We start from the raw sequence: 23,767 nt of genomic DNA, 5'->3' as shown, positions 1-23,767 counted from the left end.
GTACTGGGACGCACGCACTACCCTCAGTAGAGCCTTATGGTCGGAGGCCAAGCAGTTGCCATACCAGACGACGACGCAACTGGTCAGAAACTATAATAAATATCTTACTTCACTTTGAAACTTTAACACAATGATACAATAAGAGATTTGACCTCACTGTGACTTCCGACCTCTCTAGTTCTTTCAAATATATCGTCCTTCATCTTTGTATTTTCCAGAAGAACACAAGGATGAGATGAAAAGACTTTTCTCCTTTTACCTCTGTAGCTTTCTGTCTTGAGCCATGTTCCCTGCTTCATCAGCTCACGTTGCAGTGTAATGCTGCTCTCTCTCTCTCTGTGTGTGTCTGGGATGTGTGTGTTTGTGTTTGTATGTGTGTGTGTGTGTGTGTGTGTGTATGTGTGAGTGTGCCTGTGTGTGTGTGTGTGTATGTGAGAGAGAGATCAGAGGATGCGTGGTAGATTGGACCAGCGGGGGAACCCACTCACACCCAGTAGACTAGCTGTTCCAATCCCCTGATGTCCTTTCTGCTCTGCGAACACTCCCTGCCTCCCTGTGTAACAATATGCAGTTCTTTGCAGGCGGGAACATCAATTTTCACTCTGTATTCTGCTTATGTGAAATTCATACGACAGATAAGTGAAAATGACCATGTTAGGAGAGCTTGATTAAAACTATACACAAGAAAAGGTGAAGGATAAGAAAAGGATAACCCTTTGAAAACCTATTTTTGGTTGCATGTAGAACCCTCTTCTCTGTCTCTTTCTCTCTCTCTGCATGCTGGGAAATTGTATGAGCGAAGGAGTGCGTGTGTAGAGTTAGATATTCAGAACTTTCTTTTGTTTTTCTCTTTCTTGGTGGCATTCTTTTTTTTCTTCTGTGCATGATTAAGGTTATTATTTTTATTGTGGTAGAATTAAGTATTTTGTTTTTCGTATCGAAATTACCCTGATTTTGGCGGGGATGGCAGCCCGAATGGGAATGCCGTCCCTGTCACTTCGGCACGGCTTTAGGTGTGTTACTGAAGCTAATGTCACGGTGGAGGAGTTTCTGGTCGCCGTAGGAGAGAAGGTAGGATATGAGAATGTTGCTTATGCGTCACGGGTGAATAAAGTGGTGGTGGTATTTCTTAAAGAAGAGCGCCTTGTAGATCGTATGGTTGAGCATGGCGTACTTCTTAACCTGTTATGGCTGCAGCCCGGTGTCGGTACACTTATGACAACAGCCCGTCCAAGTGCAGGGCGCGAAATTCAAAATATATTTTTTAGAAATATTTAACTTTCACACATTAACAAGTCCAATACAGCAAATGAAAGATACACATCTTGTGAATCCAGCCAACATGTCCGATTTTTTTAATGTTTTACAGTGAAAACACCACGTATATTTATGTTAGCTCACCACCAAATACAAAAAAGCACAGACATTTTTCACAGCACAGGTAGCTTGCACAAAACCAACCTAACTAACCAAGAAACAACTTCATCAGATGACAGTCTTATAACAAGTTATACAATAAATCTGTTTTGTTCCAAAAATTTGCATATTTGAGGTATAAATCATAGTTTTACATTGCAGCTACAATCGGAAATAGCACCGAAGCAGCTAGAACAATTACAGAGACCAAATTGAAATACCTAAATACTCATCATAAAACATTTATGAAAAATACATGGTGTACAGCAAATTAAAGACAAACATCTTGTGAATCCAGCCAATATTTCCGATTCTTTAAGTGTTTTACAGCGAAAACACAATATAGCATTATATTAGCTTACTACAATAGCCAACCACACAACAGCATTGACTCGTTAGGCACGTTAGCGATATCGAATAAACCATCAAAAGATATTAATTTTTTCACTAACCTTCTCAAACTTCATCAGATGACAGTCCTATAACATCATATTACACAATACATATATGGTTTGTTCGAAAATGTGCATATTTAGAGCTGAAATCCGTGGTTATACAATGTGACCATGTAGCAATTATTTTCCAGAATCTCCGTATATGTTTCTGACACTCACCTATTCTGACCAAATAACTATTCATAAACTTTACTAAAAAATACATGTTGGACAGCAAATTAAAGATAGCTTAGTTCTTAATGCAATCACCGTGTTAGAATTCTAAAATTAACTTCATTACGACATGCAGCTTACGTTATGGCGAGAGAGCGTCCAAAATCTGGGCGCAAACTAATAGTACACATGTTCGACAGATATATGAAATAACATCATAAATGGGTCCTACTTTTGATGATCTTCCATCAGAATGTTGTACAAGGGGTCCTTCGTCCAGAACAATCGTTGTTTGGTTTTAGAACGGCCTTTTTCCCTCTCGATTTAGCAAGCAAAACTTGCCAAGTGGCGCGAAGCTCTCCATCGTCAACAAACTCAGAGAACGGAACACGCCAAAACTCCCGAAAAATTTTCAATAATCTGATTAAACTATATTGAAAAAACATACTTTACGATGATATTGTCACATTTATCAAATAAAATCAAAGCCGGAGCTATTAGCCTTCTATAACAACAGCTTTTCAGAAGCCAATCCGGAAGTCCTTTCCGCGTCTTCCTGAACAAAGGAAATTGGGGTCCTGTCATTTCAAGCGCTGTCTTTTGACCATAGAAAGAGCTAGAGACCCCATTTCACCTCTCACAGCCTATTGACATCTAGTGGAAGGCGTATGAAGTGCATGTATACTAATAGATTTCAAGCAAAAGATTAGGTAGGCCCTGGAACAGAGCCTCGATTTGAGATTTTTCACTTTCTGACAGGAAGTTTGCTGCAAAATGAGTTCTGTTTTACTCACAGATATAATTCAAACGGTTTTAGAAACTTGAGAGTGTTTTCTATCCAATAGTAATAATAATATGCATATTGTACGAGCAAGAATTGAGTACGAGGCCGTTTGAAATGGGCACCTTTCATCCAAGTTACTCAATACTGCCCCTGCAGCCCAAAGAAGTTAAAGGAATGTTTATTCAAGTTACGCCGCTTTTTTCTCCGTCAACAAGGGTAACGATTTCAACAGACTTTAGAGTTGTCGTTTAAAGTCAAGTATGACAATAGACTGTATATGGCTTATGCTAGTACGGGTAGTCAAAGGTGTTTTGAGTGTGGGGATGTTGGTCATAAGCGACATGCTTGCTCAAAAAGGGAGAAGGCAGAGGGAGGGGCGCAGGTGGTCATCGTAACGCCTGGGTCCACTGATGTAGGGAGAGGTGGGCCGACAGTGGTTGAGCAGCCACAAGGACCTGTTGCTGAGGAACAAGTTATCTGTGTTGAGGGCACGGAGTTGCAACTTATTAGAGGGAAATGTTATGCAGCAGAAAAATATTGTTGTAGAAGGTAAGGATGGATTTGAAGAACCAGTTCCTCAGACTGGTGAGGAGATGCCCAGTACGAGTACTGGGGCACAGGAGGGGGTTCATGTGGAGCTAGGCTCCCAGGTAGTGGAGGAGATGCCCACTACGAGTAATGGGGTACAGGAGGGGGTTCATGTGGAGCTAGGCTCCCAGTTAGTGGAGGAGGTGCCCAGTATGAGTGCTGGGGTACAGGAGGGGGTTCATGTGGAGCTAGGCTCCCAGGTAGTGGAGGAGATGCCCACTACGAGTAATGGGGTACAGGAGGGGGTTCATGTGGAGCTAGGCTCCCAGTTAGTGGAGGAGATGCCCACCATGAGTAATGGGGTACAGGAGGGGGTTCATGTGGAGCTAGGCTCTCAGGTAGTGGAGGAGATGCCCACTACGAGTATTGGGGTACAGGAGGGGGTTCATGTGGAGCTAGGCTCCCAGGTAGTGGAGGAGATGCCCACCATAAGTAATGGGGTACAGGAGGGGGTTCATGTGGAGCTAGGCTCTCAGGTTGTGGAGGAGATGCCCACTACGAGTAATGGGGTACAGGAGGGGGTTCATGTGGAGCTAGGCTCCCAGGTAGTGGAGGAGATGCCCACTATGAGTAATGGGGTACAGGAGGGGGTTCATGTGGAGCTAGGCTCTCAGGTAGTGGAGGAGATGCCCACTACGAGTAATGGGGTACAGGAGGGGGTTCAGGTGGGGCTAGTCTCCCAGGTAGTGGAGGAGATGCCCACTATGAGTAATGGGGTACAGGAGGGGGTTCAGGTGAGGCTAGTCTCTCAGGTAGTGGAGGAGATGCCCACTATGAGTAATGGGGTACAGGAGGGGGTTCAGGTGGGGCTAGTCTCTCAGGTAGTGGAGGAGATGCCTGGTACGAGTGATGGGGTGCAAGTGGGGAGTGTTGAAAGGGATGTGGTAGAGGGGAGTCAGTGGTCTGTGGCCTCAGCTGAGGAGGATCAGGAGAAGGACATCTCTTTTGATATGATAGCAGTTGGTGAGGACTCAATTTACGATCTAGAGGAGGTAAATCGGTTTCTGGATCAGACTTTTGGGAAATCCTACAAATTGGCAGATTATTTTGATGTCGATACGTTTGTGAGGTCAGCTGTGATGTTACATAAGACGGTGGGGTTAGACCAGTTGAGTGAGAAGAAGCGGTTTCGCTTGAGGAAATGTGTTACTGCTGTTGCAGCAGCAAAAGGTGGTGGGAAACGTGGTCAGGTAAATAAGAGAACATTTAAATAATGATGATGATCATGCTTCATAGGGTGTCTTTTTTCTCTTTGGTTTCTCTGTGGTTTCTTCTGCTTTTCTTTTCTCTTTTCTATACGGAGATACTAAGGGTAGGTTCTCTCAATATTAATGGGGGAAGGGACAGAAAAGGCTTAATGGAGTTTTTCTACAGGAGACACGTAGTGATGAGGAAAATGAGGTTGACTGGGGTATGTGGTGGGAGGGGCAGCATATACTCAGTCATGGTACTAATTTCAGTGCTGGGGTGGCCATCTTGTTTTCCTCAGGTTTAGGGGTGACTGTGATATCTACAACAGAGATTGTCAAGGGTCCGGTTTTATTGGTCAAGGTGGATGTTATGCTTTTTTTTGTTTTTTTGAATGTTTATGCTCCTAATGAGGGTACAGAGCATATTGTTGTTTTTGATCAAATAAAGGAAACCTGAAGACAGTGTGACCAAGAGGGGTGAATGGTTTTAGGGGGGGGGACTGGAACAGTACAGTGGATTTTACTGTTGATCGCACCGCTGAAGAACCTCACCTGCGGTCAGCCACTTGCCTGTCTGGTCTATTAACCTAGTTTGAGCTTTCTGATGTGTGGAGAGTAAGGAATGCAAAAGTTAGGCAGTACACATGGCTAAAAGTTAATGAAGGTCGCGTCAGTGCAGCAAGGTTAGACAGGTTGTATGTATCTGAGCAATACTGTAGTAGGGTTGGAAGGTTAGACAGGTTGTACGTATCTGATCAATACTGTAGTAGGGTTGGAAGGTGTGCCATTACTCCTGTGGGTTTCTCTGATCATCATATTGTTACTGTTGATATTCACTTGTCCTGTCCACGAAGGTCATCACCTTACTGGTATTTTAATGTTAAATTGTTACATGATGTCATGTTTTGTGAGAGGTTTTTGTTGTTTTGGGAAAAATGGAGGGTTACAAAAGGGAATTTTGAGTCCTTGAGACAATGGTGGGAGGTTGGGAAGGCCCAAATACGATTATTTTGTCAAGAGTATACTGCTCTGTCTCAAATTGAAGTTAAAGAGACTATCAAGGTCCTTGAACAGGACATCAAATCTATTGAATTGAAGCTGCTCACTCAGAACGACCCTGGACTAGTCATGAACTTACAGGACAAGAGACATGAACTGAGGTCGTTTCTACATGAAAGAGTGAAGGGTGCCTTGATTAGGTCTCGTTTCGCTTCCCTCAAGGATATGGATGCTCCTAGCGCTTTAAATAAAAAACTAGGACAGTCGACATTGCAACGTAAACAGATGGTCTGCCTTCGTCTCCCTGATGGGAAGGTGACCACGGAAGACAGTGAAATGCGTCAACATGCCGTGGATTTCTACTCTGCCCACTATAAGGCGGAGGATTGTGACTCTCTGTGTACTGAACAGTTGTTACACGGTCTTCCTCAATTGGGACCTGAGCAGAGAGTCGCATTGGACTCTGACATTACACTGCAAGAGCTGTCCACAGCAGTTATGCAGCTCTCAACAGGCCGAGCCCCTGGCATCGATGGTTTACCATCTGAGTTCTATAAGCACTTTTGGGGGTCTATTGAGGAGGATTTTTATGAAGTGGTGTGTGAATCTTTTCATGAGGGTTCTCTTCCTGTATCCTGTCAACGTGCGGTGCTTTCACTGTTGCCAAAAAAGGGGGATTTGGCTCTCATAAAAAATTGGAGACCTGTTGCTTTGCTGTGCGCAGAATATAAAATTGTTTCTAAATGTCTCTCAGACAGGTTGAAAGAGTATCTGGGATTGTTGGTCCACAAGGACCAGTCCTACTGTGTACCTGATCGCTCTATTGTTGACAACTTGTTTTTAATAAGAGATGTTTTAAACATTTGTAAACTGTCTGATGTAAATGTGGGTTTACTTTCTTTGGATCAGTAGAAAGCTTTTGACCGTGTGGACCACCAGTACTTGTTTAAAACAATGAAAGCCTTTGGGGTTGGGGATGTTTTTTTGTCTTGGATGAATTTACTGTATGCTGGGGCCTCGTGTATGGTGAAGGTGGGAGGTGGTTTGAGTTGCCCCATCCCTGTCCAAAGGGGCATCAGGCAGGGATGCCCAATTTCAGGGCAGTTATATAGTCTGCCGATTGAACCAATGCTTTGTTTTTTAAGAGCGAAGCTTACTGTTTTCTCTGTGCCAGGTGTATGAAGGGTCCCACGATAGCCGCTCCACGATAACCGCTCCATGGTTACCAGGGGGGCTTCAGTTGGGGTCCACTCCACGGTTACCAGGGGGGCTTCAGATAGGGTCCACTCCACGGTTACCAGGGGGGCTTCAGTGGGTGGTTATAGAATTTAATGTCTTTTTTCTAGATTTTGATAATTAGCGGGTATCGGCCTAATTCTGCTCGACATGCATTATTTGGTGTGTTACGCTGTACACGGAAGATGTGAATGGCGCCGGAGGAGATGGCTGCCTGTCTTCGGGCTCTTAACCAGTTGTGCTATTGTGTTTGTTTTTCGTGTTATTTGTAACTTATTTTGTACAGAATGTTTCTGCCACCGTCTCTTATGACCGAAAAGAGCTTCTGGATATCAGGACAACCATTAGTCACCAAGAACTGGATGAAGATTTTTTCATTAACGAGTCGTATGTGAAGTATTTACTTCAGACACCCGACAAGGACATCATCCCGGCATTCGCATGAGAAAGAGATGGAGATATCGGGGACGTAGGTCGGAGTGCCTTGTAAGGATCCGAGTGGGTAATCTGCCTCTACAATCAATCCTATTAGCCAACGTACAATCATTGAATGACAAAATAGACTATCTACAATCACAAATATCCTACCAACAGGACATTAATAAAAACTGTAATATCTTAACCTGTTTGGCGTGCAAGCCCGACGTCGGTACACTTATGACAACAGCCAGCTCAAAGTGCAGGGCGCGAAATTCAAAAGATATTTTTTTTAAATATTTAACTTTCACACATTAACAAGTCCAATACAGCATATGAAAGGTACACATCTTGTGAATCAAGCCAACATGTCCGATTTTTAAAATGTTTTACAGGGAAGACAAAATATGTAAATCTATTAGCTAACCACGTTAGCAAAAGACACCACTTTTCTTACTCCATCAGTTTTTTACTCCATCAGTAGCTATCACAAATTCGACCAAATAAAGATATAAATAGCCACTAACCAAGAAACAACTTCATCAGATGACAGTCTGATAACATATTTATTGTATAGCATATGTTTTGTTAGAAACATGTGCATATTTCAGGTATAAATCATAGTTTACATTGCAGCTACAGTCAGAAATTGCACCGAAAGCAGCCATAATATTTACAGACACCAACGTCAAATACCTAATTACTCATCATAAAACATTTCTGAAAAATACATAGTGTACAGCAATTGAAAGACAGGCATCTTGTGATTCCAGACAATATTTCCGATTTATCAAGTGTTTTACAGCGAAAACACAATATAGCGTTATATTAGCGTAGCCACAATAGCCAAAAACACAAGCAATTTCCCAGTAGCAAAAGTAAGCGATCGTAACAAACAGGCAAAAGATATATAATTTTTGACTTACCTTGATTTTCTTCCTCAGATGACAGTCCTATAACATCAGGTTATACATACACTTATGTTTTGTTCAAAAATGTGCATATTTAGAGCTGAAATCAGTGGTTACCCATTATGCTAACGTAGCTACTATTTCCCACAACGTTCGGATATTTTACTGACACTTTTTCTGACACACATATTCTGACCAAATAGCTATTCATAAACATAACTAAAAAATACATGTTGTATAGGAAATGATAGATCCATTAGTTATTAATGAAATCACAGTGTTAGAATTCTAAAAATAACTTCATTACGTTATGCAGCTTCGGTATAGCTTAGAGTAGCCAAAACGTTGGCCGCCCACGACTAGTACACAGTTCGACAGATATATGAAATAGCATCATAAAATGTTTCTTACTTTTGCTGATCTTTCATCAGAATGTTGGACAAGGTGTCCTTTGTCCAGAACAGTCGATGTTTGGATTTAGAACCTTCATTTTCCCTCTCGATTTAGGAAGCGCACTTGCCAAGTGGCACGGATCTCTCCAACGTAAACAAAGTCAGAGAACGGAACACGGCAAAACTCCCGAAAAAATTACAATAATCTGATGAACTTCTTATGGCTGCAAGGGGCAGTATTGAGTAGCCTGATAAAATGTGTCCATTTCAAACGACCTCGTACTCAATTCTTGCTCGTACAATATGCATATTATTATTACTATTGGATAGAAAACACTCTCTAGTTTCTAAAACCGTTTGAATTATTTCTCTGAGTGAAACAGAACTCATTCTGCAGCACTTTTCCTGACCCGGAAGTTCAAAGTCTGAAATCGATGCTCTCTTCCTCTTCCTGCCTATAAATGGGCACAAGAGCTATTAGTATACATGCACGTCATACACCTTCCTCTGGGTGTCAAGAAGGCTGTGAGAGAAGAAATGAGGTGATTATCTCGATCTGGGATGGAATAAATCCTCTTGGAATGACGTGTACCCCATTTCCGGTACTCTGAAGAACGCGATTTGGACAGTGGGGTTGCCTTTTGTTTTGCTGACGTTATAGGCGACTATTATTTCCGGCTTTGATTTTATTTGATACATGTCACCATATCATCGTAAAGTATGTTTTTTCAATATAGTTTCATCAGATTATTGAAATTTTTTCGGGAGTTTTGCCGTGTTCCGTTCTCTTCCGTTTGTTTACATGGAGAGATCCGTGCAACCCGGCTAGCGCGCTTGCTAAATGGAGAGAGAAAGTTGCCATTCTGAATCCAAACAACGACTCATCTGGACAAAGGACACCTTGTTCAACATTCTGATGAAAGATCAGCAAAAGTAAGACCCATTTTATGATGTTGTTTCATATATCTGTCGTAGTCGCCGGCGCTCAAGTGTTTCTGGCTATTGTGCTAAGCTAATATAACGCTACATTTTGTTTTCGCTGTAAAACACTTAATAAATCGGAAATATTGTCTGGCATCACAAGATGCCTGTCTTTCATTTGCTGTACACTATGTATTTTTCAGAAATGTTTTATGATGAGTAATTAGGTATTTGACGTTGGTGTCTGTAAATATTATGGCTGCTTTCGGTGCAATTTCTGAATGTAGCTGCAATGTAAACTATGATTTATACCTGAAATATGCACATTTTTCGAAAAAAACATATGCTATACAATAAATATGTTATCAGACTGTCATCTGATGAGGTTGTTTCTTGGTTAGTGGCTATTTATATCTTTATTTGGCCGAATTTGTGATAGCTACTGATGGAGTCAAAAACTGATGGAGTAATAAAAGTGGAGTCTTTTGCTAACGTGGTTAGCTAATAGATTTACATATTTTGTCTTCCCTGTAAAACATTTTAAAAATCGGACATGTTGGCTGGATTCACGAGATGTGTACCTTTCATATGCTGTATTGGACTTGTTAATGTGTGAAAGTTAAATATTTAAAAAAAATGTCTTTTGATTTTCGCGCCCTGCACTTGAAGTGGCTGTTGTCATAAGTGTACCGACGTCGGGCTTGCACGCCAAACAGGTTAAACTATATTGAAAAAACATACTTTACGATGATATGGTCACATGTATCAAATAAAATCTAAGACGGAGATGTTAGTCGTCCATAACGAGAACAAAACAGAAGGCAAATCCATGTCCTCTTTCGCGCGCTCCAGAAACAGGAAGTGGACGGTCACGTCAAACAAAGAGCTTTAATTCCACCTCAGACCAAGATAAACACGAAATGTTTTCTCTCACCGCCTCTTGACAACCAGGGGAAGGTGTATGAAGTGTATGTAGACTCTTACGTATCATGCCCATGTATAGGCATGAAGTTGAACAGAGCATCAATTTCTGACATTCCACTTCCTGGTCAGGAAGTGTGCTGCAGAATGACTTCTGTTTCACTCAGAGAAATAATTCAAACGGTTTTAGAAACTAGAGAGTGTTTTCTATCCAATAGTAATAATAATATGCATATTGTACGAGCAAGAATTGAGTACGAGGCCGTTTGAAATGGGCACAATTTAACTGGCTACTCAATACTGCCCCTTGCAGCCATAAGAAGTTAAGTTTCACAGACATGGATAAAATACAGCTGGTGGGGTTTACGCTCCATCGGCAAGATAGAACAGCTGTCTCCATTAAGACAAGGAGTGGCGGTCTGTGTATATTTGTAAACAACAGCTGGTGCACAAAATCTAATATTAAGGAAGTCTTGAGGTTTTGCTCGCCTGAGGTAGAGTATCTCATGATAAGCTGTAGACCACACTATTTACCAAGAGAGTTTTCATCTATATTTTTCGTAGCTTTCTATTTACCACCACAAACCGATGCTGGCACTAAGTCTGCACTCAATGAGCTGTATAAGGCCATAAGCAAACAGGAAAACGCTGTCATGACGTGGCCCTTTCTGGGTGTAGATCGTGGCGTCCCCCTCTCTCACTCTCTCCTACACCCAGGTTCTGTTATCTCAGGTCGTAAATTCCTGGCGGAGACTCTCTCCCCCTGGCCATGCAGAAAGAGAGACCACAGAGTGAACAAAGGATTTCACGTGGCCGAACTCCTAAATCCCCAAAATGGGAAAATGGGAAAGTGAAACTATATGTCCACTTGTGAGAATGTGGAAAGGGTCCGTGGACACTTAAGGGATGGGTATGACGAGTGTGTTTCATTTGGTGACCTCACGAAGGACAGGCATCACACATAACTATATCTCTGAATGTGTACATTTCTCAGTTATAGGGTTTGCATCTAATTCTTGTATAAAATGAATGAGTAAAGATTCAACTATTTGTGAAATGATGTAATGTGATAAACCTTTAATGTGAGAGAATTGTATTCCCTTTAAAGTTTAACTAAGTCATTGGCCCGGCCCCTTGAGTACAGACATGATCTGGTGTCATGGAACAGCCCTTTCCTATTGTTACGAATAAAACCCACTCCTGTGGATATCCTCTTCAGACCACTCATACCTCAGTGTAAGCTGAGGTGGTACAGGTTTGAGTACCAAAACTAGAAAACTATACCACGTGGAGCATTGGCTACACGGCTGGAAATGGTTAAACTCTGAGACTATCGATCCCTACAGAATAAGAGAAAATCTTAGATACTAATTACTAGTCTGCAACTAGAAAGTATGTAAACCGGGGATGCGAATACAGACAACCGCCGAAACATCTATTCTATGAGAACATTTCTGAATGGTACTATGAAGTATCCATTCTAACCCCTATTGACAGAAAGAGAGAGAGAGACTCGGATTAACTCTCCAGCAGACGGACTGACGATTCCAACAGAGAAGATCACGACGACACATAGGCGTAAATATATATATTGATTGCAATTATTCCCGAATGAGTGAGCGTTCATGTGCAAAGGATTAGCATTTCGATTAATATAATTATCAACTGTGTGTAGTGATCCCTTTTGTTTTTCCCGCTTCTTTCTCAGTCCACACCCCCTTCCCTTTATCCACCAAGCCGTCATATCGGTTTAGCCCACTAGGGAATCTCCCCTACCACTGTTAGTAACCAACATCTACTGTTTGTTTGTTTATGCATTTCTGTGATAATTTAGTTAGTTAGTAAATAAATGATTAAGCCAATTGGTGTATGGATGATTTATAGTAAAGGCTGAGTTTGTGCAGATAACCAACAATTGACGACGTTCAGATGAGACTGACGTGACGTAAAGAATAATTCATTAATAGAAGACTAATTGATCAGATATGAAAATATCTGAAGAGTTATATTCGGAAATGTATAACTTTGTAATCTGAAGATTTTCCGTGGTGCTCCGACTTCCTAGTTAATTACATTTACATCATTAGTTTAATCACGTAATAATTACAGAGAATTGATTTGATAAAATAACATGCTTCACTTTTAATGATGCCAAAGACACGACAACGCTCATCCTTTACTCCACTCACAGAGACGCATACTAAGCTCTCTCTCGCCCTCCATTTGGCAAATCTGACCATAATTCTATCCTCCTAATCCCGGTTTACAAGCAAAAACTAAAGCAGGAAGCACCAGTGACTCAGTCAATAAAGAAGTGGTCAGATGACGGAGATTCTAAGCTACAGGACTGTTTTGCTAGCACAGACTGGAATGTGTTCCTGGGATTCTTCCGATGACATTGAGGAGTACACCATCAGTCACTGGATTCGTCAATAAGTGCATCGATGACGTCGTCCCCACAGTAACCATACGTACATACCCTAACCAGAAGCCATGGATTACAGGCAACATCTGAGCTAAAGGGTAGAGCTGCCACTTTCAAGGAGTGGGACTAACCCGGATGCTTATAAGAAATCCTGCTATGTGAATTATCTGAGAGACAAGGCAAGAAGGGCCTTCTATGCCAACAAAAGGAACATAGAATTTGACATACCAATTAGGATCTGACTAAAAATACTTGAATCAGTTATACAACCTCAGATGAACCGTCAAACAGGCAAAGCGTCAATACAGGATGTGGCAAGGCTTGCAAACTACTACAGACTACAAAGGGAAGCACAGCCACGAGCTGCCCAGTGACACGAGCCTACCAGACAAGCTAAATTACTTCAATACTCATTTCGAGGCAAGCAACACTGAAGCATGCATGAGAGCATTAGCTGTTCCGGAAGACTGTGTGATCACGCTCTCCACAGCCGAAGACCTTTAATTAACCTCTTATGGCTGCAAGCCCGAGGTCGGTACACCTATGACAACATCCCCCACCCCCCCCACACTGATTAGCATCGCTAGCATAGCGTCACAATTAAATAGTAGCATCTAAATATCATTAAATCACAAGTCCAAGACACCAAATGAAAGATACAGATCTTGTGAATAAAGCCACCATTTCAGATTTTTAAAATGTTTTACAGGGAAGACAAAATATGTAAATCTATTAGCTAACCATGTTAGCAAAAGACACCATTTTTCTTTGTCCACCATTTTTTCTCAACACCAGTAGCTATCACCAATTCGGCTAAACTAAGATATTGATAGCCACTAACCAAGAAAAAACCTCATCAGATGACAGTCTGATAACATATTTATTGTATAGGATAGGTTTTGTTAGAAAAATGTGCATATTTCAGGTATAAATCATAGTTTACAATTGCACCCACCATCACAAATCGACTAGAATAAATACACAGAGCAACGTGTATTACCAATTTACTCATCATAAAACATTTCTTAAAAATACACAGCACATAGCAATGGAAAGACACAGATCTTGTGAATTCAGACAATATTTCAGATGTTCTAAGTGTTTTACAGCGAAAACACAATAAATCGTTATATTAGCATACCACATATGCAAACGTTACCAGAGCATTGATTCAAGCCAAAGAGAGCGATAACGTAATCATCGCCAAAATATATTAATTTTTTCACTAACCTTCTCAGAATTCTTCCGATGACACTCCTGTAACATCATATTACAACATACATATAGAGTTTGTTCGAAAATGTGCATATTTAGCCACCAAAATCATGGTTAGACAATGACAAAAGTAGCCCAGCTGGTCAGAAAATGTCGTGCGCCATATTAGACAGTGATCTAGTCTTATACATAAATACTCATAAACGTGACTAAAAAAATATAGGGTGGACAGCGATTGATAGACAATTTAATTCTTAATACAATCGCTGAATTACATTTTTTAAATTATCCTTACTTTTCAATACAGGTTGCGCCAAGCGAAGCTACATCTAACAAAATGGCGGCATAAGCGATTAACATTTTTCGACAGAAACACGATTTATCATAATAAATTGTTCTTACTTTGAGCTGTTCTTCCATCAGAATCTTGGGCAAAGAATCCTTTCTTGGGTCTAATCGTCTTTTGGTCGAAAGCTGTCCTCTTGCCATGTGGAAATGCCCACTGCGTTCGGCATGAACTGGAAACGTGCCCAGAGGTTCAAAGTGTCTCAGAAAGCAATGCCTCAAAATCGCACTAAACGGATATAAATTGCTATAAAACGGTTTAAATTAACTACCTTATGATGTTTTTAACACCTATAACGAGCAAAAACATGACCGGAGAAATATTACTGGCTAAACTAAAGCTTGGAAAAAGAGCAGGTCCGTGTCCACCTTGCATCAGGCGCAGCTGGAAAAGGGACACTACCTACACGTTGTGCTGTTTTATAGAGGCTCTGATTGCGCAATCGACTCCATTCAAAGCGTCACCACGTAATGACATCCAGGGGAAGACGTAAGCAGTGTTTGTATCCTCATAGCATTCACAGGGACCTTTAAACTGACTCCAGATCAGGGGCCAAGATGTCTGAAATCTGACTCCATGTCAGGGAAAGTGCTGTAGAATGAGTTCTGTTCCACTCAGAGACAAAATTTCAACGGCTATAGAAACTAGAGAGTGTTTTCTATCCAATAATAACAATAATATGCATATTGTACGAGCAAGAATTGAGTACGAGGCCGTTTGAAATGGGCACCTATTATCTGGCTACTCAATACTGCCCCTGCAGCCATAAAAAGTTAAACATGTCAACATTCACAAGGACGCAGGGCCAGACGGATTACCAGGACTTGTACTCCGAGCATGCGCTGACCAACTGGCAAGTGTCTTCACTGACATTTTTAACCTGTCCCTGGCTGAGTCTGTAATACCAATATGTTTCAAGCAGACCACCATAGTCCCTGTGCCAAGAACACTAAGGTAACCTGCCTAAATGACTACCAACCCATAGTACTCACATCTGTAGCCATGAAGTGCTTTGAAAGGCTGGTCATGGCTCACATCAACACCATTATCCCAGAAACCCTAGACCCACTCCAATTTGCATACCGCCCTGACAGATCCACAGATGATGTAATCTCTATTGCACTCCACACCTTTCCCACCTGGACAAAAGGAACACCTACGTGAGAATGCTATTCATTGACTACAGCTCAGCATTCAACACCATAGTTCCCTCAAAGCTCATCACTAAGCTAAGGACCCTGGGACTAAACACCTCCCTCTGCAACTGGATCCTGGATTCCTGATGGGCCGCCCCGAGGTGGTAAGGGTAGGTAGCAACACATCTACCATGCTGATCCTCAACATGGCGGCCCCTCAGGGGTGCGTGCTCAGTCCCCTCCTCTACTCCCTGTTCATTCATGACTGCATGGCCAGGCACGAATCCAACACCATCATTAAGTTGGCTGACGACACAACAGTGCTAGGCTTGATCACCGACAACGATGAGACAGCCTATAGGTAGGAGGTCAGAGACCTGGCCGTGTGGTGCCAGGATAACAACCTCTCCCTCAACGTGTTCAAGATAAAGAAAATGATTGTGGACTACAGGAAAAGGAAGACCAAGCTGTCGTGAAGAGGGCAAGACAAAGCCTATTCCCCTCAGGAGACTGAAAAGATCTGGCATGGGTCCTCAGATTCTCAAAAGTTTCTACAGCTGCACCATCGAGAGCATCCTGACTAGTTGCATCACTGCCTGGTATGGCAACTGCTCGGCCTCCGACCGCAAGGCACTACAGAGGATAGTGCGTACGGCCCAGTACATCACTGGGGCCAAGATTTCTGCCATCAAGGACCTCTGTACCAGGCGGTGTCAGAGGAAGGCCTCCCCCCCTTTTTTACGCTGCTGCTACTCTCTGGTTATTATCTATGCATAGTCACTTTAACTCTACCTACATGTACTGTACATACAGTATGACCTCAATTACCTTGACTAACCTGTACCCCAGCACATTGACTCTGTACCGGTACCACCTGTATATAGCCTCACTACTGTTATTTTACTGCTGCTCTTTAATTACTTATTATATTTATTTTTATTTCTTACTTATTTTTTATTTAACACTTATTTTTCATTAAACTGCATTGTTGGCTAAGTGCTTGTAAGTAAGCATTTCACTGTAAGGTCTACGCCTGTTGTATTTGGCGCATATAACATTTGAATTGATTTGAGACATATGTGCACGTTTGGTGTTTGTCCCATTTTTGTGAATTATAGGTTGGTGAGCGGACCCCAGACCTCACAACCATAAAGGGAAATGGGTTCCATAACTGATTCCAGTATTTTTTTGCCAGATCCTAATTGATATTTCAAATTCTATGTTCCTTTTGAAGGTCCTTCTTGCCTCATTCACAGCTTTGTGGAAGTTACCTGTGGCGCCGAGGTATATATAGTTTTTTGCGTGCTCTAGGGCAACAGTATCTAGATGGAATTTGTATTTGTGGTCCTGGCAACTGGACCTTTTTTGTCTAACTGAGATATACTGTCAGGGCCCAGGTCTGTCAGGGCCCAGGTCTGTCAGGGCCCAGGTCTGTCAGGGACCAGGTCTGTCAGGGCCCAGGTCTGTCAGGGCCCAGGTCTGTCAGGGACCAGGTCTGTCAGGGCCCAGGTCTGTCAGGGACCAGGTCTGTCAGGGCCCAGGTCTGTCAGGGCCCAGGTCTGTCAGGGCCCAGGTCTGTCAGGGACCAGGTCTGTCAGGGCCCAGGTCTGTCAGGGCCCAGGTCTGTCAGGGACCAGGTCTGTCAGGGCCCAGGTCTGTCAGGGACCAGGTCTGTCAGGGCCCAGGTCTGTCAGGGACCAGGTCTGACAGAATCTGAGCAGAACATCTTGGTGCTGCTGTAGGTCCTCCTTGGTTGGTGACAGGAGCACCAGATCATCATCTATATCTCAATTCAATTCTCTCTATTCTCTCTGTTCTCCCTATTCTCTCTGTTCTCTCTGTTCTCTCTGTATTCTCTCTCTATTCTCTCTGTTCTCTCTGTTCTCTCTGTTCTCTCTCTCTCTATTCTCTCTGTTCTCTCTGTTCTCTCTGTTCTCTCTGTTCTCTCTGTTCTCTCTCTCTCTCTCTCTCTCTCTCTCTCTCTCTCTCTCTCTCTCTATTCTCTCTGTTCTCTTTGTTCTCTCTGTTCTCTCTGTTCTCTCTCTCTCTCCCTCTCCAGCCTAATTAATATACTAACATCTGTCTATCCTCTTTTTATGAAGGAAAAACTCTCCTTCTCTCTGTTGCTCTCCGAGCATATGCCAGCGAACATAATACTCAACCTCTGTGGGGGTTTAGACTCCTCAACATTACCTGCTGTTGACCCTGTCGATGACGCGTCTGTGGTCGAGAGGGACTGAGGGAGAACCACGGCAGATGACAACAGTTAGCACATCGCTCCTCTGTGTCCACTTGTCATATAGTCTCTCTCTCTCTCTCTCTCTCTCTCTGTCTCTCTCTCTCTCTCTCTCTCTCTCTCTCTCTCTCTCTCTCTGTCTGTCTCTCTCTCTCTCTCTCTCTCTCTCTCTCTCTCTCTCTCTCTCTCTCTCTCTCTCTCTCATCTATCTCTCTATCATCTATATCTCTATTCCCTGTCTACCCTGAGCTCAAAGACTGGTGAGGGAAGGGAATTCCTCAAACACACAGATGTTGTGATAACCAAGTAGAGGGACCCATTTATAATACCGTCGTTTCCTGTCAATACAGCAGTACACTTAGAAAAGCCCACTGGGTTCATATGGACTACAGTACTGTAGCCCTGCACAGAGCACTGAGATAACACGTGTCCCAAATGGCACCCTGTTGTGCTATGAGCCCTGGTCAAAAGTAATACCATTTGGGACAAGGAACCTGTAAAGACAAGGTCACACTAGTCTTTATCTCACAACTCTACATCTGCCTGACTGTGCCCCAGTTGGAGTCTGGGGAGGGATTTCATTGTGTTTTTGAAATTATTCAATTAGGCAAGTCAGTTAAGAACAAATTATTATTTACAATGACGGCGTACAGTAAGTTAACTACCTTGTTCAGGGGGAGAACAACATATTTTTACCTTTTTCAGCTCAGGAATTTGATCCAGCAACCTTTCGGTTACTGGCCCAACACTCTAACCACTAGGCTACCTGCCACCCCGTCATGATTGTCAGATTGATGGGCTAAGTGTGTAGACTGCTCTCTATACAGGATCACATATCCTACAGGTTCTGTGATGGTGACAAGGTCCTGTTCTACAGAACCTGAAGAGACAATCCATCTTCTACACCTCTTCAATCCATCCTTCAACATCTCCATCCTTCAACATCTCCATCCTTCAACATCTCCATCCTTCAACATCTCCATCCTTCAACATCTCTATCCTTCAACATCTCCATCCTTCAACATCTCCATCCTTCAACATCTCCATCCTTCAACATCTCCATCCTTCAACATCTCCATCCCTCAACATCTCCATCCTTCAACAGCTCTATCCCTCAACATCTCCATCCTTCAACATCTCCATCCTTCAACATCTCCATCCTTCAACATCTCTATCCTTCAACATCTCCATCCTTCAACATCTCCATCCCTCAACATCTCCATCCTTCAACATCTCCATCCTTCAACATCTCCATCCCTCAACATCTCCATCCCTCAACATCTCCATCCTTCAACATCTCCATCCTTCAACATCTCCATCCTTCAACATCTCCATCCTTCAACATCTCCATCCCTCAACATCTCCATCCTTCAACATCTCCATCCTTCAACATCTCCATTCTTCAGTAACTCAAATTCTGCCCTCCTATCCTCATTCTCCACCCATTTTTCCTCCACCCGTCAGTCCCCTCTCCACCCTTCAGTCCACTCACCACCCGTCAGTCCCCTTTCCACCCCTCAGTCCCCTCTCCACCCCTCAGTCCCCTCTCCAACCCTCAGTCCTCTCTCCACCCCTCAGTCCCCTTTCCAACCCTCAGCCTTCTCCTCTCCACCCATCAGTCCCCTCTCCACCCATCAATTCTCTCTCCACTCCTCAGTCCCGTCTCCAACCCTCAGTCCCCTCTCCACCCCTCAGTCCCCTCTCCACCCCTCAGTCCTCTCTCCACCCATCAATCCTCTCTCCACCCCTCAGTCCCCTCTCCACCCCTCAGTCCCCTCTCCACCCCTCAGTCCACTCTCCACCCCTCAGTCCCCTCCCCACCACTTAGTCCTCTCGCCACCCATCACTCCCCTCTCTACTCCTCAGTCCCGTCTCCACTCCTCAGTCCCGTCTCCACTCCTCAGTCCCGTCTCCACTCCTCAGTCCCCTGTCCTTCACACCACTACTGAGGAAAACATATTTAGCTCCACTCTGTTTAGATTGCCTGAAATGTCAGAGCTAGCAGAAGTGGCTCTGGAGGAGCTGGCACTCATTTAACTACGTTCCAAATGTCACACTATTCTCTACGTGGTGCACTACTTTTGAACAGGGCACTAATGGACCCTAGTCAAAAGTAGTGCACTATCTAGGGAACAGCGTGCCATTTGGGAAGCAGAAGTCACTATCTGCTCAGACGAGATGTGGAGAGTGTCTGGCGTTTTCATATTACCAGATTAATATATTTTCCAATTTCTCTTCCCGTGATTTTTATACCACTGTACGGTGGATGTGTACTCTCAGATGTATTTATAAAACGGTGTCTCGAGAGGATGCTGCATATCTGAACTACGCTGTTGAGTACACACAGGGCCAAGGCTGTTGGTATTTCTAAAGGTTTTAAGTGCCCGAGGAGGGAAATGAGAGCGTGTTTATTTGACCTTTATACATTTACCCAGGAAGTCCCATTGTGGTCAGAAGAACTCTTTTACACGGGAGACATGGAACAGGGTGTGTATCAGTCTCACTGGTACTGAAACATCATTGAAGAATGTATGTGTGTGTGTGTGTGTGTGTGTGTGTGTGTGTGTCTGTCCATGTGTGTGTCTGTGTGTGTGTGTGTGTGTCCGTGTGTGTGTGTTTGTCCGTGTGTGTGTCCGTGTGTGTGTGTGTGTCTGTGTGTGTGTCCCCGTGTCCATGTGTGTGTGTGTGTCCGTGTGTGTGTCTGTGTGTGTCCATGTGTGTGTGTGTGTGTGTGTCTGTGTGTCCATGTGTGTGTGTGTCCATGTGTGTGTGTGTGTGTGTGTCCGTGTGTGTGTGTGTGTGTGTGTGTGTGTGTGTGTGTGTGTGTGTGTGTGTGTGTGTGTGTGTCCGTGTGTGTGTGTGTCCGTGTGTGTGTGTGTGTGTGTGTGCACACATGTAATATCACTCAAATGGAACTATATCTACGACGATTCATCTCTGCGATATTACTGGATATTATTATCCTCTCTCTCTATTCCTTCAGATGACCCCATGCCTTCTCCAAAAGTCTGTCTTCTCTGTAATTCTGGGAAATGTGACTTTTAGTTTCCTAAAGAGTCTCATTCAAGAACATGGTAGAAAGACCAGAACCACCAAGGGTGTTTTCTTTAGAAAAGCCACTGATCACAAACCCACTTCACACATGATCCATATCTGACCTGAGGTCAGGTTTAGATTGATAGTGGATTGGAGGTAAATGATGCAGCGTGTTTTTTTATTTCTGACCTGAGGTCAGGTTTAGATTGATAGTGGATTGGAGGTAAATGATGCAGGGTGTTTTTTTATTTCTGACCTGAGGTCAGGTTTAGATTCACCCTCTCTGTGTGTTCTTTCCCCTAAACCCAGATGATCTCTAGTCTAACCTCACAACCTCAAAATCCCTTGTGACAAATCATCTTCAGATATCAGATCAAAGGTCTGTCTTATTTAATATCTCTCATTTAGCAGACTCCTTTATCTTACATTCATGTTGCATACATTTTATGTGTGGGTGGACACAGCGGGAATCAAACCCACAATACTGGCGTTGAAAGCTCCATGCGCCACCAACTGAGCTACAGAAGACACTGTGATATTTACAGCCATCTTTGATCATTTAAGTTAATGACACAGGATCAAACCATTAGGGAGTGGGCACCGAGCCTTAAAAAAATAAATAGATGTCACAGAGTGTCGCTTTCAAGCCTGCCATCCATATCACAGAGTGGCCCTTTAAAGCCTGCCATCCATATCACAGAGTGGCCCTTTAAAGCCTGCCATCCATATCACAGAGTGGCCCTTTAAAGCCTGCCATCCATATCACAGAGTGGCCCTTTAAAGCCTGCCATCAAGATCACAGAGTGGCCCTTTAAAGCCTGCCATCAATATCACAGTGGCCCTTTAAAGCCTGCCATCAATATCACAGAGTGGCCCTTTAAAGCCTGCCATCAATATCACAGAGTGGCCCTTTAAAGCCTGCCATCAATATCACAGAGTGGCCCTTTAACACTAGAACTGCCATAGAACGCTGACGTTTTTGTTTTGTAAATTAAATTAAAAAACAGCCCCCAAAGATTGCTATAGCTAAAATAAATAGTCTTGCTCCTTCCTGACTTGTCCTAAATGTTTGTATTTTACACTTCTCATTCGTCAGATTTTGAAATCACCAACAGAAAAGTATTTAGAGCCTTTTTCCCAACTTTACCCGACAAGACAATCTGCTGAACGGGCAATAATTGTGCACCTTACTTCACAAATGAATTGAAATGAGGCCTAAGTGAATGATGAGGAGGGTGAAGAGGTGGATTTAGATTAGAGAGACAAGGATGAGTTTGTTATATGCCTATCGATCAGCAGCAAACCATTTGACTGCACGCCTCGCGGTCAAATATATCACTCAGCATTAACATAGAAAACATGGTTAGAATGATAGTCTGTATCACTCAGCATTAACATAGAAAACATGGTTAGAATGATAGAACATATAACTCAGCATTAACATAGAAAACATGGTTAGAATGATAGAACATATCACTCAGCATTAACATAGAAAACATGGTTAGAATGATAGAACATATCACTCAGCATTAACATAGAAAACATGGTTAGAATGATAGTCTGTATCACTCAGCATTAACATAGAAAACATGGTTAGAATGATAGTCTGTATCACTCAGCATTAACATAGAAAACATGGTTAGAATGATAGTCTGTATCACTCAGCATTAACATAGAAAACATGGTTAGAATGATAGTCTGTATCACTCAGCATTAACATAGAAAACATGGTTAGAATGATAGAACATATCACTCAGCATTAACATAGAAAAATGGTTAGAATGATAGAACATATCACTCAGCATTAACATAGAAAACATGGTTAGAATGATAGTCTGTATCACTCAGCATTAACATAGAAAACATGGTTAGAATGATAGAACATATCACTCAGCATTAACATAGAAAACATGGTTAGAATGATAGAACATATCACTCAGCATTAACATAGAAAACATGGTTAGAATGATAGAACATATCACTCAGCATTAACATAGAAAACATGGTTAGAATGATAGAATATATCACTCAGCATTAACATAGAACACATGGTTAGAATGATAGAATGATAGAATATATCACTCAGCATTAACATAAAAAACATGGTTAGAATGATAGAATATATCACTCAGCATTAACATAGAAAACATGGTTAGAATGATAGAACATATCACTCAGCATTAACATAAAAAAAATGGTTAGAATGATAGAATATATCACTCAGCATTAACATAGAACACATGGTTAGAATGATAGAATATATCACTCAGCATTAACATAGAAAACATGGTTAGAATGATAGAACATATCACTCAGCATTAACATAAAAAAATGGTTAGAATGATAGAATATATCACTCAGCATTAACATAGAAAACATGGTTAGAATGATAGAATGATAGAATATATCATTCAGCATTAACATAGAAAACATGGTTAGAATGATAGAACATATCACTCAGCATTAACATAGAAAACATGGTTAGAATGATAGAACATATCACTCAGCATTAACATAGAAAACATGGTTAGAATGATAGAACATATCACTCAGCATTAACAAAGAAAACATGGTTAGAATGATATAATATATCACTCAGCATTAACATAGAAAACATGGTTAGAATGATAGAATATATCACTCAGCATTAACATAGAAAACATGGTTAGAATGATAGAACATATCACTCAGCATTAACATAGAAAACATGGTTAGAATGATAGAATATATCACTCAGCATTAACATAGAAAACATGGTTAGAATGATAGAATATATCACTCAGCATTAACATAGAACACATGGTTAGAATGATAGAATATATCACTCAGCATTAACATAGAAAACATGGTTAGAATGATAGAATGATAGAATATATCACTCAGCATTAACATAGAAAACATGGTTAGAATGATAGAATATATCACTCAGCATTAACATAGAAAACATGGTTAGAATGATAGTCTGTGATTGATTTCTTATTCTCATGCCC

The sequence above is a fragment of the Salvelinus namaycush genome, chromosome 11, assembly GCF_016432855.1.
Source record: "Salvelinus namaycush isolate Seneca chromosome 11, SaNama_1.0, whole genome shotgun sequence".
NCBI classification, from domain to species: domain Eukaryota; kingdom Metazoa; phylum Chordata; class Actinopteri; order Salmoniformes; family Salmonidae; genus Salvelinus; species Salvelinus namaycush.
This window is presented reverse-complemented; position numbering follows the sequence as displayed.